This window comes from Amblyomma maculatum, chromosome 8 (assembly GCF_055883805.1).
Source record: "Amblyomma maculatum isolate TAMU_Amacu chromosome 8, ASM5588380v1, whole genome shotgun sequence".
NCBI classification, from domain to species: Eukaryota; Metazoa; Arthropoda; class Arachnida; order Ixodida; family Ixodidae; genus Amblyomma; species Amblyomma maculatum.
This window is the reverse complement of record NC_139351.1, coordinates 11,794,592-11,808,948: the sequence shown is the minus strand read 5'-3', so window position 1 is coordinate 11,808,948 and position 14,357 is coordinate 11,794,592.

Genomic DNA, 14,357 nt, shown 5'->3' with positions numbered 1-14,357 from the left:
TTTGCAGGAGCTGCCGTCGCAGATGAAGCATTGCAAATTCCACCTCTCTCGTCCTATCTTTGTTCATTTTGTCACATCTTCAGATACTGTCATCATACCCTGATCTTCCGCTTTCCTCCACTTACTTCCACGGTACTTCTATCCTTCCACGGTACTCTCGTACTTTTATTTCCTCCTCCTCCCCTCCTGGTTTCTATCGCCTTACTTTCATCCTCCTCAGCACTTCGTGTTTACCGTGCCTGAATTTTAAGCTAGAGTAGCCAACGCCGCTCAATCTAAATGTTTGTTGGTGGCTACACTCTAAGAACACACAGGAAAGAACGCTGATGTAAAAAATAAAAAGCAATCATATTTAATGATAACTATTGTAACGGTATGGAATTTCATGTAACGAAAAAGTGCTTCATTGAATTAATCGGAAGAGAGAAAGAGAGAAAAATATAAATAAAAATGTATTTGGAAACTGAAGTCCAATAAAATGCTGAACCACAGAAGCCAAGTTAGCCTTAACCGCTTTCAACAACAACACACATTCTAAACTGCAGGATCAAATATTTATAATATAAAGGAAAGTTACGAGGGTTTCTACGGTTTCTTGCGTATGAAATCACTATATAGGCTGGCACACAGTCAGCAGAATTTTAAGAACGGCTCCAACTTGGCAATGATTCAGCCACAGTATATGCAGCTACATATGGTCTGCAATGTGCTTCTAAGGGCAGACGAGTTAAACAGAAGTGTTCACGGATGTAATGGGAATGCCTTGCTACCATAGTAATTGACCTGAATGGATTCAAAATTGTTTGCTCTACATAAATCAGTATCCTCAGCACGATTAGTAAGTCGAGGGTAGCAATACTAGAGCCCAGAAACTCGGCATACCTACGAATCGGCTACAAGGGAGGCCGTGGCTTTGTATAAGTTTTACAGTTTGCAGTTTGTTAACGCGAACTGACATGAAACAAAACTTTGGCGCCTTACATTACGCATCCATCGAAACTCTGCAGCCACGGCTGGAATCTAACCGAGGCTGCCCTACTCAACAGTTAATCACTCTAACCACAAAGAGCCACCGCCGCGAGGCTCTACAATGCATATATAGACAATAAAGTAGACAGGTTTGCTGTTTACGCCCAAGATTTTGATTTCTTTTTGAAAAGAGAGACAGAAAACGATAAGACTGCAAGCGGGAAAACTATAAATGAAAACTCGGCGCGAACAGCCGCGAGAAGCGAGGACCCACTGTTCAATGAGCTTATGAAATGCGCACAAAACACCAGGCACCTCCACGCAGTTTCGTACACCCCGGAAGTACTTCCGAATTAGAATCTTTATGCGATTCACATCCGTTATCTGGATTGTTCCATTTATTATCGCTACATGAACGGCAATGTATCCATGACCTGTGGTTTAAAGGCAGGTCGACCAGAGGTGCTCACGAAGCTCATCCACGCTGGTACTCAGGCGCGGAACATACACCATATACCTGTGCTCGCATGTGAAAATTTCCCATTCAGCGGTGTTCAAAAATAGTTCTGTCTCCCGGGCATAAGTTGCGCTTCTCACTTCACGGGATAGAGTCATTTTCATTTTTCATTTTGTAGTGGCAATATTACGTCGCCTGTCGCAAAATGTGATCATATCAGGCATGAAACAGCGCAACAATTCTCATTGTAAGAATATTGAACCAGTCCACAAGCCACGCAGTCACCACCCCACCTGCAACGCAGCTCCCTACTAATCCACGTACGCCATTCCTGGAAAGCTATACCGATTCTCCTCACCTGCGTCAGTCCTTGCTCATATCGTTCATTTGGTAAGCAGGATAGACGTGAACGTTTTTCTTTGTACAGTATCGTTCGAAGCTCTCCCTTTATAGTGCATGACATCTTTCAATGTAGTACACTGAAGAAATATGTTATCTCGGTAAGTAAATACGCAGCGGCAGTAGGAGTGCCCGTCGAATTCCGGCTTTCATTCCCTGAGTGCTAAAATTCCTTTCTGGCACGACTACTAAATTGATCTGTCTTTCGGGAAACCTATCCAACAGGTCAAGACAGATGTAGGTTGTGCTTCACAGGATAGAACTTTACTTGGCAAGTTCATTAACATTTTTGTTCACTGCACAGCTGTGAGGGAATAGTGCTGTCGTGAGTTACTGAATAGCACATAATGAGTGGTTTAACTGATCACATCCATTCAAACAACACTGACCAGCTTAGACACGTTTGTGTTTAGCATGGTTCGTCCGAGTTATATTAAACTTTTGCTTGTGCAAAACTCACCTAGGTTCTAGTCCATCCTACCCTAAAGCACAAGTTGATAAACATGAAGTTCTCGCAGTAAGTATATGGTAAATATAGTATATAGTAAGTATACAGTATAAGTGAGCACATAGCTTGTTTGCTTCATGGCCTTTATAGGCTCTTGAGTGTGGAAAGGATTTTTGCGTCTGTGGGGTGTGTCAGATCGTTGTTTTCAAAAAATGAATTCATTGATGAACAGAAAGAATAGTTGCATCAGGCAGTGGCTGAAAAATGTATCTGCGTGAAAAATTTAATTCATGTGGAGTAATTAGTTAAAGGCAAAAAGTCAACTCTACGTTAAATAGCTAAGGACATCGATATAGTACCCGACGTCATAACAACCACTGTTCTGTAAACTGCGTAAAAAAAGTAAATATTGTGCTAAAGCGTGCACAAATGCTGCAAAGCTTTAATATCAGGCCTCGTAACTGCTTCACAACATCGAAAATTGTCAGGCAAGAGTAAAAAGGAAAGAAATGATGAGAGAAAGAAGTAAACCAGCAAGATTAGAGAAAGTAATTAAAGGAGTAAAAAGTAGAAAGAGTAAAAAGAAAAAAAAGAGGAGACGGAAAGAAGAAAAGTTGTGAAAAAGCATCAAACCAATGGATAAAAACAGGAAACAATTTTCCCTTACCTCTTTAAGAGAGATCCAAATGCCTCCACTGAATTTTGCACCTAGACTTTCTCTATCAGTGTTCGATGTGTTCGCTGGTGCTTACACAGGCGCTTGCACAATGAATGAATTTATCCTAGAAGAAATGTCTGGCACAACATACAAGTCTTCACTGCACAGATTTGAACATTCTTCCGTAAATGTAGCAATATTTATTTGCCCAGAGCAGTTTCCCATTTCTGCGGCATTCTCTTAGATAAGGAGTGAAGTGCTGCGTAGAGTTTAATTACTTCATTGTTTAACTATTCTCCACAGCATGCGCACAAAAAATACTACCAACTGTAATATGGCACTAAACAGACACTTTCTCTTTACCACTCAGCTAATACATCCTCTTCTACACCCAAGTACATACTCACAAATGTCTTCTTTGCCAAGCAGATAGTAGCACATTCATCCCAGTAGAGCACAGACATCCTCCAAGCATGACAATCACACTTTGTACACCCAAGTACATCTCTACACACCTCTTCTTTATCAAGCAGTTAGTAGCCTAGCTAATCGTCCCAGTACAACACAATCATCGTCTAAGCATGACAGTCACAGTCCACCACACAGACACACACTAGCAAAAAACCACCACACATGTGCAGTAAGAAAGGTCCATCCAAAGCATGTCACCTGTGCAGTAGGGCAGGTCCATCCAAAGCACCTCTTATTAACCCTTACATAGCCACAAAAAAACCGTTGTCTGTTCACTATATGCCACATCTCCTTTAACTTTTTTCCATCAATCCACGCACCTGTGTTCTGTTTTCTTCTTAAGTGATTGTGTTTGTCGCGCCACATTTCTGTGTGCTATTCTGCGCCAACTCACCCCTCAAGCTGTTATTTAGAGATTCCGCAATATGCCGCCGTGCATAATGATTTTGGCCTTGTTGACTTTGAAATTTAAGCTTGTCTGATTTCCATAACAGGTTGTATAAGAAGAGAAAGGTACACAGCGGTAGACCATCTACCATGCCATGATGACCACACGTATGCAGAGCAGAGTATAGAAATTTATAACTTGTCTGATTTCAATAACAGTTTGTATAAGAAAAAGGTACACAGCGGTAGACCATCTATCATGCCATGATGACCACACGTATGCAGTCGAGGCAGCAGAGTAACACTGTCAGTCCCCATGTCTGCTCACTAAGCTTGACAGAAGAGGACTGCCGCCCTACGCTGATTTCTCTAGAGCCATATTTCTGCACAAAACAATATTTTCAGCCTTGGCAGGTGATCGAAATTACTCCGGAGCCCTCCACTATGGCACCACTTTCACTCTTTCCGCTTTCACTCCCACCTTCGTCCCTTCCTTACGGTGCGGTTATGTGTCCACAGAACAAGTGTGACAGATACAGAGCCTTTCCGTTCCTGTGAACGAATTAATCTTATTATTATTATTAAATTTCCGCCTTGGCATACAAAGTCCCTTTCAATGGTCCCTTTCATAAGAGTGTCACCTTTTAGACTTCGCACATAAAAGTAGCGCAGTTTCGTGCCAGTACTGTAAATTTGAAACTGCTCGTGTGCACAATAATAATTTGGGCTGTTTTCCCGCAAGACGTAGTTCTCTAGCATACTTCAATCCCGGCCTCGGCGGCAGCTTTTCGATGGAGGCGAAAAGCAAGGTGCCCGTGTGCTGTGCGATGTCAGTGCACGTTAAAGAACCCCAGGTGGTCGAAATTTCCGGAGTCCTCCACTACGGCGTCTCCCAGAGCCTGAGTTGCTTTGGGACGTTAAACCCTACAAACCAAACCAAACCAAATCATACTTGCCTTTTAAAACAAATCCTACACAGTCCATCATAAAAGGGCTTTTCACTTCCAGCAGGGCTTCAGCCAAACTTAAAACCCATCGGCCGATGCAGACTAAGCGCTCGCGAAATACCACATATCACCACAGCGAGACCTGTTGTTTTCATGAACTGCTCTCGAGCAACCGGCTCATGATGTTGCCCCCGCTTAGTGGGAGCATCATCATCATCATCAGCAGCAGCAGCAGCAGCCTGACTATATCAACCCGGTTCTGTGCTAGCTGAATCCACTTGACCTCCGCGAACTTCTTAACCTCACCCGCCCACCTAACTTTCTCGCCGCCCTCTGCTACCCTTTCCTTCTCTTGGAATCCAGTTTGCTACCCTAAGCGACCATCGGTTATCGTCTCTTCGAACTACAGGTCCTGCCCATGCCCAATTCTTCTTCTTAATTTCCACAAGAATGTCGGTAACTTGAGTTATTTCTCTGACCCACTCTGCACGCTTCCTATCACTTAATGTTACCCCTACCATTTTTCGTTCTATAGCCCTCTGAGTTGTCCTCAACTTATGTAGAACTCTCTTGGTTAGCCTCCACGTTTCAGCCCCGTAGGTGAGTACAGGTAAGATACAACTGCTATATACTTTCCTTTTTAGCGATACCGGTAAGCTGCTAGGCATAATCTGCGAGTGCTTGCCAAATGCGCTCCATCCCAATCTTATTCTTCTTGTTATTTCCTTTTCAGGGTCCGCATCTGCGGTTACTACCTGTCCTAAGTAGACATATTAGCCTACTACTTCCAGTACTTTGCTGCCTAATGTAAACTGCTGTTCCTTCCCGAGGCTGTTGAACATTACCTTAGTCTTCTGCATATTGATTTTCAAGCCTACCTTTCTACTTTTCCTGTCTAGGTCATCAATCATTATTTGCAGTTGATCCCCGAGTTGCTTAGCAAGGCAATGTCATCAGCAAATCGCAGATTGCTGAGGTATTCTCCATCTTCCCTTATTTCTAACTACTCCCATTCCAAGTCTCTGAATACTTCATCTAAGCAGGCTGTGAATAGCACCGCAGAGATTGTGTCTCCTTGCCTAACAGCTTTCTTAATGGGAATTTGTTACTTTCTTTATGAAGAACTATAGTTGCTGTGCAGCCACTATATATATCTTCCAGCACTTCCACGTACGGCTCGTCTACCCCCTGATTTCGCAATGCCTGCATCACCGCCGAGGTTTCAACTGAGTCAAATGCTTTTTCGCAAGCAATGAATGCAATGTATAAGGGCTGGTTATATTCCGAGCATTTTGCTATCACCTGATAGATGGTATGGATAGGATCGATAGTAGAGTACCGTTTCCGAAACCCTGCTTGATCCTTTGCTTGACTGCTGTCTAAGGTTGTCCTGATTCTATTAGCGATTACCTTAGTAAATACCTTATTCGTAACAGACAGTAAGCTAATTGGTCTGTAATTTTTAAGGTCCTTAGAGTCCCCTTTCTTATGAATGAGGATAATGTTTGCATTCTTCCATGGTTCTGGTACCATCGATGACACCAGGCACTGCGTATACAGGGTGGCCGGTTTTTCTAGCACGATATCCCCCCCCCCCCCCCGTATTTTTGCAAATCTGTAGTTATCTGATCCTCTCTAGCTGATTTTCCTCTTTTCATAGTTTCTAATGTTTTCTTGACCTCGTGCTTCGTCACTGGTGGAACGTCTGTCTGCTTTTCCCTGCCGCCAATCTCGTTACGGTCCAGACTACTTTGGCTGCTGTAGAGATCTGTATAGAACTCCTCGGCTACTTTGACTATCTTGTCCATATTCGTGATGACGTTGCCCGCCTTGTCCCTTATCGCATACATCTGGCCTTTCTAGGCCTTTCTAGGCTCGCGGTGACGCTTGTGTCCGTTTGCTGGATGTACCAGCCGCATTAAATTACAAAAGAAAACACCTCACCCGGCACTTAGTCGGGAGGAGGCGGTCATTCTAAGGAAAATGCAGACCGGGTCACTCCTAGCCCCGGCAGTGCTACACGTCCTCCACCCAGACATCTACACGAGTGATATGTGCAGTGTATGTCAAGTGGGTCCGGCGGACCAATGGCACATCATGTGGGACTGTGCCATTTCCCGACCGAAGCTGCATCCAGGACATACCCTCCGAAACTTCAAAGTGCTGTGTAAAATACAGACAAGGGAATTCAACTATGGGCCGTCCAGAAGGCCCGGGGTGCGCTCGAAAAGCACGCACAAGCCTCACAAACCACCTATAACGGCCCAAATGAGGTAGTGCAGAGTAGGGCATAACCACGGATCGACGCTTGGCCAGCGTCACGACCCTTTAACCCGTCGTTTGCCGGCTCCCGTACAAGAAGAGAGTGAGAAGTTTGGGCTTAAACTGAACATTAAAACGACAAAGATCATGGCGTCTCGCCCTATCAAGTTCTGGAGCATCAATGGACAAGAAGTGGAAGCTGTGACAGATTTTCTCTTCTTGGGCTCCAAGATTACCTCGGAAGGAGACTGCAGCCATGAAATTAGGAGACGCCTGCTTCTGGGAAAGAGAGCAATGGTTAGCCTTGACTGCCTAGTAAAGAGCAGAGACAGTAGTCTGCCAACCAAGATCCGTATAACTCGTGCTATGGTCTTTCCAGTTCTGATATATGGATGCGACAGTTGGACTGTGAAAAAGGCTGACCGCCGAAGAATTGACGCGTTTGAATTGTGGTGTTGGCGAAGACTCTTGAGAATTCCTTGGACTGCCAGAAGATCAAATCAGTCGACATTGTCGACCATAAACCCTGACTGCTCATTGGAGGGTCAAATTCTAAAGTTAAAGCTCAGCTACTTTGGTCATCTGATGAAAAGAGAGGAGTCGCTGGAGAAAGATTTGATGTTGGGAAAGGTTGAGGGTCGCCGGAGAAGGGGTAGGCAGCGAACGCGATGGTTAGACGGCATCCTCGAGGCACTGCTGATGAAGTTATGTGATGTTAGGAAGATAGTGAGAGACTGGAAAGCGTGGCGTGACATGGTCCATAGGGTCACGAAGTGTCGGACACGACTGAACGACTGAACTGAACTGAACAAAGATACACACACACACACACATACATACATACATACATACATACATACATACATACATACATACATACATACATACATACATACATACATACATACATACATACATACATACATACATACATACATACATACATACATACATACATACATACATACATACATACATACATACATACATACATACATACATACATACATACATACATACATACATACATACATACATACATACATACATACATACATACATACATACATACGTACATACATACATACATCTCTCCACCTGGAATCGAAACACTATCCCTCCGATTCCCAGCCGAGCGCGCAAACCACTACTCCACGCTGGACGTTTTTTTCTTTGTTGCCTGGTTATGGCACACAATGTTTCGCAAAACGAATCCACAATCACAACTTAAAGAGCATATGGCTATGTTAATATATAGCCATCATGATCAGCCAGTGTTAGTCTGGCTTCGTGACAGTAAAACTCCCGCAACAATACCCTTGCCAGTCAGTCGTGAGTTTCTGCAGCCACTTTTTGTGTGGCAGTAAACCAGTGCATACTTTCTCTCGAAAAATAATTCGAAGCCATTATATAGCGCCACATTCAGTGGAGGCCAAGCAGCACCATTACATCAAATGGAAATTCATCATCATTACAATGGTTAAATATCGAAAGCCACTTCCCCTCGGTGGAATCTGCCTGCCATGACATTTGAATTCACGTTAACTCTATGCCACGAGCAGGAGCTGCAAACTCTTGTCGCTCCTTTCATATGAGAGGGTTATATCAGAATCAGCCTGCCAGAACCGTTTGCTTTCTTGTTACCCCTACGAAACGCAGGCACGTCCATACGGGTTGGTTTAAGCGTGATTTTATATGGGATCTGATAGCTTACGCTCTCGCGTCATAGTCTTAAAGGACGAGCTTAAGTGCCCCCAATAACGTAGTACCTTACACTGATAGGGCTTGATAGGGGAATAATGTAGCAGACTAAAGAAAGCATTGGCGGAAGTCATTGCTTTCGCAATTCAACTTGGGTTAATCAGAGCTGAACCACAACTAATGTCTTTTAACAGTTCATCGTTCTGAACTGCTACGCTCAAAAATATACCAGGGAAATCTTTGAAGCCCTAATCATCGCCCGCAAAAGGGCTTCATGCGCAAGAATACCTTCTGTTTTGTTGTCGCGCCACGAGCTGGCCTATCGTAACTCTTAGTAATCAGCATGACTTTTTTGTGTTGACGTTGTGGCCCTTCTTTTTCGCTCCTGCGCATCTGTCGCTCATTGTATTTATACGCTCCTGCTTTTAATGCATTCAGTTGTTAGTCAGCGCTCGTGTTGTGTCTACTTTTTTGTCCCGTCTCTTCTATTTCCTTGTACCATGATCAGTCACCAACTCGCCCAGCAACCCTATTGCAAAACCCAGCGTCTCCAGTGCGAAACCAGCAAGATTTTCGCGCTGGTTTTGCACTGGATCTGCTGGGCACGCTGGAGGTCTGCGATATTCACTGGAGCAGTAACGGGAAAACACTGGCTGCACTGGTGCGATGGGAGAAAAACGCTAGGATTAGACTTTTGACGCTGGGTGTGTCGCTGGCATCCGCGATGCACTGGGAGAAGCGCTGTATGTGCGCTGTGCCGCACTGGTCCCAGTGCCCCAGTATAGCCGGTGCGGCCTGCGGCGTCAGCCGGAGTAGCATCCCTCAGGGGCCAAAAGGGCAACAGCGTACTTTCAATCGACCATCGGGGGGCATATGAAAAATATGGTTCAAGCAAGCGCTTTTTGCTGCGAAGTCGTTGCGCATTTGTAAGAAAACAAAGGCAGTATCTTTTTTCTAGAGTTTCCATGTTTCGATAGGTCGTTTCGAGCGTTTCGAGAGCGACAACGATCGCCGCACCTCGATCTCATGACAGACTGACGATTAACGCACTACTAAAGCTGGAATTGAATAATGTGGGCTACCATGCATAACCAACTTCACAGCTGATCTTAAGGGTACTCTAACACAATGATTACTGCCAAAATGTTCAATGCGGGCTCAATCGCAGGCGAGCGTAGCCTGCACCATGGCCCAGTATCAACAGCAGAAAGAAAAACTAAAACGAGGAAGAGAGTAGTTTACCGAGCGATGGGTCCATGAGAGAAAAAGCAACAACATACAGCGCTTGTAATGCATAATATTTGGCGTGTTTCTCAAGCTTTTGCGCTCCTTCTTACTCTGCGTATCAAGCAGCCGAGCCTTCGGTCATCGCAACGCTTCCCGCAATGTTTACATACAAATAAGGTTGTCACACGCAATTACGGTCATCGCTGCGGCGCTTGCCGGTATTGAAGCTTGGTCGCACGTTTTTCCTTGAAGGCTTCTACTAAAGCTCCGTGTTCAGCGAAAATTACGCCCACGGTAGCAGAGCACCACCCAAGAGCCGGCGTTGGTAAATTTGCCAGCGATGTCAAACTCCAGATGTTATAATGATTCCAGTGCACAAAATAGCGCGCATATGCACCCAGAACATTAGTTGCAAGTCGTGAGAGCAGACAGCAAGCTAAAATGATCAAGAAGTTGCAATTGTTAGAGCGGTAGCAATGGCCTGTAGACTGCGAAACATGAAGTCCCAACCTTATAAATGCGGGTCATGACATAAAACGCAAAAATATTTATAGCAAATCCAGTTCTCGGCGTGGCCGAGTGGTTAGCGTGCTGAGCTAGTGATTGGTATGTACCTAGGGACTTTAGTTCGAGGCACGCTTGGTGCACACATTTTTTTTTGTTTTACTTTTTTTTAGGTTTTTTTATGTGCCTAACTTGTTTCGTTCCTTTTTACTTTTTAGTTTTTATCCCACGCCTTTTTTTTTTTCGGGCGAACAGTGCCGCCAGCGCGGAGCGTCCCAGTGCGCCCAGTGTCCAGCGTCATACTGGGACCATAATCAGGTATGGCGCTGGGGCGCTGGCTCCCAGTGGCACTGGTTTTTGCAATAGGGAACACACTTTAGTGAGGAAGAGCATGGGGCCTTACAAAGCAGACAACTCGTCTTGTATCTCACTTGCTGCCCAGGTGTTCAGGTTTCGGTCCCCGGATGAAGAGAAATCGGTGCCCGAACGATGGAGAATCGGCACCTGGGTGGTCGCTCTCGGTCTTGGTTCGAAGTCACCTCAAGTTTGCCGATGATGGAGGCTAAAATCATTTCAGCTTGAAACACTATAAATGTGCTTGAAACACACGTGACCGAACGCCTATATAGAGGTGAAAGAACTACATGCTTATTAAATAGTTTTCGTATTCAGAATCAAAGAGTAATTTTATTGATTATGAGAAAATGTCCGACAGGTGAAGAGACGAAATTAGAAAGCGACTAAAAACAATTTAATTGAATGAAACCTGGAGATGCTGGCCAGCGGTGAGGTGAACCAGGAATGCTACTACTGGGAAAAATGGTGGTAAAAGGGGATTTAAAGTGCTAATCGTGCACGATGACGTCACAGCACAATGAACTGCGTGAAATGATCCGGGTTATAGAGCAGACAACGCGCACACAAGGTGGCACTAGTCTCGCGCTGCAGCACACGCCTTTGCGCACACACCTTTTGTCGTAGCACAAACTGTCCGCAGTTGCGAAGAATTCTACACTCTCCTATCCCTGCATACTCACATGTACAGTACTCATACGTACACAATTTCTTTTTGAAGAATGAATGAGTAAATTTTTTAATAATACAAAAGCATTTTTATATTATATTGGTAAGGCCAAACCATGGACGTAGAATGTAAACGCTAAAGGTGAAGCAATGATTGTGTCTGCAAATCTTAGTGCGGTGTAGCAGTATGACTATCCCTTACAGTGAGGTTCAGGTGTAAGCAGAGAAAGTGTGAGATATAGTCCTCCTTCCTTTTCACTAAACCAATTACTAATACTAGGATATCTGAAAAATAAGAATAAATAGTAATTATTGCAATTGAAAACAATAAAATTTACTAGTTAATGTTGATGAATAATCACAACAGTAAATAAACAGAATAATATAAAACAAAACAAAAATAACAAAAAGTAATATAGAAAATAAAAGTCGAAAATAAAGAAACAAAATGAAATATCATAAAGTAAAAACGAACAGATTAAAAAGTCAGACAAGAAAAAAATGGCAAAATCGGAGTGGCTCTCGCGTGCTGTGCGATGTCGATGCACATTAAATAACAGGTGGTCAAAATTTCCGGACTCGTCGTTTAAGGCGCCTTTAATAGCCTGAGCAGCTTTTGGACGTTAAACCATACAAACGAAACTCATCAACACAAAGCAGTGTCTGCAGTGAACTCTTCAGCAAAGTTTTTGGTAGATGGATTCTCAGGGCCTTATTTGAAGGCTGGAGGAAGAAAGAAAAAAGACTTGAAAAAATCTCCAAGTTCACAGTCATGACCCGGCTCACACGCAAAGGCAGTTTCGTGTTCGCACTTTGCATACGTTTATGTAATAAAAAAAAAAAGAATAGTTTCTAGCAAAATGACTTGAACCTGTAGTTTCCAAAACATTTACAGCACTCTGAGCTCTTGATAGCCCTTGAAGGGTTGTTAATTTTATATCATTTTCTTATGCATGCGAGCGCTGACTAAGAAGCTTATTTAACTGAACGTTAAAAACCTCGAGTAGATGAAACGGGCATGGGCAGTTCGTGCAATGCAAAGGGAGGATGACCGATGTTCGCAAGGCTAATAAATTGAATTGCAAGGGAAGACAGGCGTGGCAGGGGACAAAGAATGGCGGGCGAATGCGATTAGACAGCTGTCACATGAGCAGAATAGTAGGAGGCATGTCGGAAAGACCTTTGTCCTGCAATTGGTATGCCCGGGCAATGATTGTGACGATGAGCCTCAGAACGTTGCAAAAAAGCGGCCAAGGAGCAATTAGGCCTTACGTGCGGAAATGGGAAACTTTGCAAAGTTTGCTCACGCAGCATGCGAATTCGTCCGATACTAGGCTCGTGAACTTCGCTCGCTTTCGCACAGATGGCTTATGTGTATGACGCACATAACTAGGTTAACTTGAGGAGCACAGAAGATGGAACCTTATGAAGATGACAATGTTGACTGCACAGCGCAATAGTGTTGCATTCTTACACGGGGCGTGATCGCTTGCTGCGATATAATGTAATGCTTTCTTGATTGGGTCAGGGATGCTGTTCTGTTGCTGTTGGCGCGTGTTAGAAACTCTGTCGCAACACTGTGTTTAATTTATTGACAGTTCATGAGAACACGCTCTGTTCAAAAATCCTGTCCACGTCCCTCATGAGCCAAGATATGCTTTCGCACTAAAATCCCGACTCCTTATTTCGACAGGCCAGTAGTTCAATGAGCTAGCAACCGCCGCACGGATAGGCTGCTTCGACACGAGGACGCCGAGGTATCACGACTAACAATGGCAGACGAGAAGGGAAAGTCCTCGCACTCGGCATTCCCCGCATAATTGCGTGATTTATTTGTTTTGGAGCGCTCCCTTGGGTGTTGGCACCCGTCATGTATCGAGCTCGAGGGCGCGGAGTGAGAAAACGCACAGAACTGAATTGCGCAGAGATAGCTCTACTCAAAGCAATAGACGAGTTACCTGCGTCGGTATTTGATCTTAGCCAAAGTCAAGGTCGAACATTCGCAGTCAAACTACAGTGACATCGGTATTGACACGTGAGCCGCATAAATCGCATCAACATTTGACCTTGAGCCATGTGCCAAATGGTGGTTGGCCGATGATATGGAGTCGCACTGATAAGTCGATGGGTGGTGTGAGTTAATGATACACATGCTGCAACAAAGCTGAAAGAAGGTACCAACTTGCTTGAAGGGGATACGAAATAAAATTCCAGGGTTCTTGGATGCCGAATCGAGCATCCTCCTGCTAGTGCATGCTGTCGTATTCTTACAGCTTGCAAAAGGTGAGCTTTTATACCTACTTCGAAGGGTCGCTTGTGGCTAGCAGCTGGATACCGTGCTCTGTGAGGACTATATTCGAAAAGATTGCGCGATTACTTAGTATAATTCTCATTGATTAGGGGCTCAGCACATTGGATAGTGAAGCTTGCAATGCTGTAAATACCTTCGACAACTAAAGGCAGAATCAACTTACACAGCGGATGTACTTCGTAGAGAAACCGAATTCGAGGCCGACCGCGATGGCGAGCCAATAGGAATACGGAAACTCCAGAACAACGGGCATCACAACTCTCAAAGAACCAGGAACGGACCCGTGAACGAAAGTGCAAGAAGCGCACTGCAGAAGCCTTCGCTCGAACCGGCGCCCGGTCATCTGATGCCGCAAACGAATGCCAAACTCACAGCATAAAGAGCCATCATTCGACCTTCAATTTCTGGTTCAATCAAGTTAGGCCACTGCTAAGCTTAAATAATAATAATAATAATAATAATAATAATAATAATAATAATAATAATAATAATAATAATAATAATAATAATAATAATAATAATAATAATAATAATAATAATAATAATAATAATAATAATAATAATAATAATAATAATAATAATAATAATAATAA